This window comes from Ictidomys tridecemlineatus, chromosome 9 (genome assembly GCF_052094955.1).
Source record: "Ictidomys tridecemlineatus isolate mIctTri1 chromosome 9, mIctTri1.hap1, whole genome shotgun sequence".
In the NCBI taxonomy this organism is placed as follows: Eukaryota; Metazoa; Chordata; class Mammalia; order Rodentia; family Sciuridae; genus Ictidomys; species Ictidomys tridecemlineatus.
The window spans coordinates 9,708,958-9,713,630 of NC_135485.1; the positions used below are offsets into that span (position 1 = coordinate 9,708,958).

At 43.3% G+C, this 4,673-nt stretch overlaps 1 long non-coding RNA gene across 1 annotated transcript; it reads right to left on the minus strand.

The window, feature by feature from the left end:
* Window positions 1-801: 801 nt before the first annotated feature.
* Window positions 802-3,949, minus strand: LOC144366491 (uncharacterized). The gene is made up of 4 exons (XR_013425553.1): window positions 3,504-3,949; window positions 3,208-3,312; window positions 2,059-2,281; window positions 802-1,315 (listed from the first exon to the last, which is right to left on the minus strand). It is a non-coding gene; the product is annotated as an uncharacterized LOC144366491 (long non-coding RNA).
* Window positions 3,950-4,673: the final 724 nt, after the last annotated feature.

Sequence of the window (4,673 nt, forward strand, 5' to 3'; positions counted from 1 at the left end):
AGTTTCATTATAGAAGTCTTTGTTTAGAGAGAGAGAAAGAGAGAGAGAGAGAGAGAGAGAGAGAGAGAGAGAGAGAGAGAGAGAGAGAGAGAGAGAGAGAGAGAGAGATTCCCCTGCTGGCCTGAAGAAGTGCACAGCCATATTGGAAACTGTCCATGGAAGCCCCAAGTGGCAGGAGCTGAGGGTGGCCCCCCAGTGGGCAGTCGGTAGTAAGCCGGGGACTTCAGTTATGCAGCCAGAGGAATCAGCCTGCCTGAGAGAGCCTGGAGGCAGATGCTTCCCTGAGTTGCCAGTCCAGGGGACATCCTGATAGCAATCTTGAGAGTCCTTGACCAGAGGGCCAGCTCAGACTCTCACCCAGAGAAACTGACAGATAATGAACATGCTCTGCTTTAAGCTTCTAAGTTGTGGTAATAGATGACTAAAACATGCATGGAAAGCATTTGACACAGAGCCTTGCATGTATTAGCCTTCAAGAGTACTCACTCTATCTTCTGCACACATCAATCAGTGCACAAATGCTTAGAGAGAGCTTACTTATACATAACGTATTTCTGTAAAAGACTAATGCATTTATCGGATGCATGTCTTCTATCAGCTTAAGAAGATCTGCTTAGAATGCTAGTAGTTAGCATCCCTGGTGAGGTCTAAAATTACCGAACTCTATTAGAGACCCAGATAGCTATATTGTAATGAGGTTTCGGAGAGTCTGTGGGTGTGTAAGATTCAACTATGTTCCTAGAATATTAAAGGCCTCCAAATAAGGAGGGACTCTGTGGAGTGAGTGGGTGGAAAGAGACATTATATAATAATTCATGTCATTTATTTTTAGGCTTTCATCATATTATTAAATTAAATGACAATTTTTAGCAGATTGAATAATAGTAGCAGACATGAACTTTAGCAGCCACAATACAACATGCACATGCTTTTAAAATCCTAACGGCTGGCTGGAATACAGTCTGAGATGAATTTGTAAATATATATTTTGTAACCTTCTTAGTGGACTACTAAGGTTTGAGGTTGGCTTTATCTAGCAATTATTCAAGAATGGAAAGACAGAGCCTTCAGAGTGGAGCCTGTGTCTTTTCTTAGGCTGATGGTGCATGGGGTTTTCCCTTCAGACTGCAGACATGGAACACAGGACCACGAACACATCGGCAGAAACACTGAAGACAAACCGAAAGGAAGTCTTCTGTCTTGCCATGCACAGGGTTCTCCTTGACTTTGACGTGAAGAAAGGGCTCCACTTGCCCAGTCTTGACTTTCAATACCCAGTCTTGCTTTTATCGTTCTCACTGTTGTTAGATCAACCCTGAAAGAAGAAAACCCCTTTTTAATGAAGCCACCCATTTGCTTCCGTAAATAAGTTATTGAGTCCTTACTATATGCCAGTGAAAATGAGCACAGAGAAGTTTAAAGAAGTTGAATGATTTAACCAATGTCACACAGTTAGAAAGAGTTGGGGCTCAAACCCATAGTCCAGCTCAGTTAGTGTGTTCCCGACATGAGCTTGGGCCACTACAGCATTTCTTTATTTTTTGTGTCAGAATAATATAAGATTCCAGTTCAAGGAGAGCGTGGTTCAGTACTAATTAGCTCCAAAAGAGAAATGATGTTGTGTTGGTGTAAAGGGTTTTGTCCAGGCTTGGAATTGTCAGGGAAGTACAGAAGTGTGTTCCAAGCCCAGTACTCAGCACCGGATGGCCCCGGCTGTGCAACAGGAAGGCATCTGATACCACCTAGCAATTGTCAGATTGATCTGTCGCTCTTGCTGCTGTTACTGTTTGTAGTTTTACCTGTCTACCATGGACCATGGCACTGCTTTCCAGAAAGCTATTGGGATTGAACAAAACACAAACTCTACAATTTATTTCATAACTCTCCTGTGTTCATATATGAATACACGACCTATGAAACTCCATTCCATGTACAACCACAAGAATAGAATCCAAATTAGGATAAGTTATATTCTATACACATATAATACGTCCAAATGCACTCTACTGCTATGTATACCTAAAAAGAAACAAAGAAAATGTTTTTAAAGAGTCTTACCATATTCTACTCTCAGTACTAGTGATCATCTGTACATATTGACCATTCATTCCTTTCTTAAACGAGTGCTTGTAGAAGCCTTCCTATCTGGAGACACTGTCAGGATGGAGTGGATTTTTACTAGGCAAGACCAACTCTCAATCACTCCCCCTAGTGTTACAGTCACCTCTCATTGTCTGTTCTCAGGCTTTGCTATAAATTGCTTTAACTTCTGTTGCAGTTCCTGGGGAAAAAAAAAAAAAAAAAAACACGTGCTGCTATTTCCAAATCTTGAACGGTGATTGGCATGTGCAACATTGACCAATAGACAAACATAGAAAAGAATAATCACAGAAGTAGGAACTCCTAACCCTGCTGCATGGGTGACTGACTAAGAGGTCAGGCTTTGGAACCATACTTCATGGAATAGAAATCCCACTCTGCTACTAGCTAACTATTCATGATCCCAGGTAAGTTACTTCAAATCATATATATGAAAAAGGAGAATAATAACTGGAATTAACTCACAGGACTATTGGGAAAATGACAAGGAGCTAACATAGGCAAAGAGCTTCAAACAGTAACTGACATTTGGTAAGCACTCTATAAATGTCAGCTCTTGTTATTATAAAGAATTATTAAATACTTCCATCCAAACTCCAGATCTGCGTGTACAGCATGTCAATTAACATTTCTAGTCCATTTGAAAGAACCATCATATAAAATCATCCATACCTGGCATCTTTGGTGGGAATGACTTTGAAATCTTTACCATAAACATGGATTATTACTTTATCATCATGCTAAAAAGAAACAAAAGGCTATTCTTAAAATTAAGATCAAAAGCATATATTAGTTTTATTTTGACAGTTCTTTCTCCTCATTGCCATAAGGAAAATTTGTTGGTTGTGTTTCATGTTCCTGGCCCTGTGAGAAGCTTCCGTTCCACTCTGGTTATACTCTTCTGGCTCTTGAGACAGATTGCCTGGGTTGCATTCTAGTTCTTCTACATCCTGTCCAGGAGAACTTGAAGCTATGCTTTCCTCCCTGGGTCTTAGAATCCTCAACTGTCCAATGGGGAAAGATGGTGAACCCACCCCTTAGTGTTGTGGGGCCAGCGTAATGCTTGGCACATATCAGCTCCTCATAAACATTAGCTACTGTTATTACCCTGAGATGGTGGAGCAGCTTCTGATCCCGTAGCTGTTCAGTTAAGACTTGTTGGATTTGTGTTCCAGGAGCAACAGCAGGAAGGACTCAGAATGAAGAGGGTGTCTGGTGAATTGCAGAAAAAATGCTAAGTGTTCCATGAAGCCAGAGCCTGTGTGGCTAATGCCATAAAAGCCAAACCCTCTTCCAGATGTCAGAGCACTCCTGTTCCCAGGCGTTCCCCCAAAGCCAGGCCTCCCCAGCTCGCTTGGCAACAAAAGCCAATAAGCCGCCTTAATTTGGAAAATTCCACTCACGTTCCTGGTCTCTGGCTCTCCACACGTCCCCAGGGTATTTGTGCCAGCCATGACTCCCAAATGTTGGGGAGGAAGAAAGAAGGGAATGGAAAAAAAAAAAAAAAGGTTGAGGAAAGGTCGGAAATTTAAACCGAATTGTTTGGTAATGGAAAGTCCCTTTCAAGTCTCTAATTCTTTATTTGGATTCCATTGAGTGTGTGCCAAGAGGGAAAAAGGAAAGGTTAAATCCTCCTATCAGATCTGGCAGAGGAGCTGAGCCAAGCAGCTTACGGGAGGGATTAGCGGGTCTGCAAGGCAAGAGTGTTAATACACAGGATGCCACGGAGCCCCAGGGCCCCTCCTCCAGGCCTTGCCAGCCCCTGGCCTGGAAGGGGGCCTGCAGGAGAAAGCTGGCCCAAATGGCAATAGCCTGATCCCCAAGGAGGTGCCCGGCATCCCCTCTGTCTGGGCAGAAGGGCCCTTAGGCACCCTTGTGGCCATGCTTTGTATTCTCCTCACAGTCACACCCAGGCACAAAGTGACTCACATAGACACTAAACCTTACCACAAATATAGGGCTTCGTGGACTTCATGAGCCCCACTGAGACCTTAAGCCCCTCCCTCATAACATGAAACACTTCCTTTGAGAATTCTGTGCTAAAGTCTCACTACTTTATATGAGCTTCTTACCATCAGCCTTCATTGGAGTAAAACCCCCTTTTTTTTTAAGCTAAGATCAGATCCATAATTCAAAATGTGTCTGTCTGTGACCTGAAGCATCTGTGTTCAATTCAGCCAAACAGGCATGTTCAGTGAGAGGAAAAAAAAAAAATTTGCCTGCAATTCCAAACCAAGGGATGCTCGGGAAAGTTGCTCAGTCTTGCAAACGTCAAGGTCTTCAAGGACAAGAGGGGCACCTCCTAGTCACCTGTCACTGTCGTTGGGGTTTTGTCATGTTGCATTTCTTGTATATCACAATGACTTTTCAGTGATGGGAAGGACTCCATGTATAGGGGAGGTCAGTAAGACATGGCACTCCCCAGAGACGTCCCCTGGAGGAAATAGGTCCTTCCTTCCCTGAAGGAGCTCATGCAGAGGGAGGAGGTGGTCGAGGTGACCAAGAGCATGGTCCATTAAGAAGAAACACTCCCATAAAGGTTTTATGAAGCCTCCAGGGTCTGGGTGGAGGAG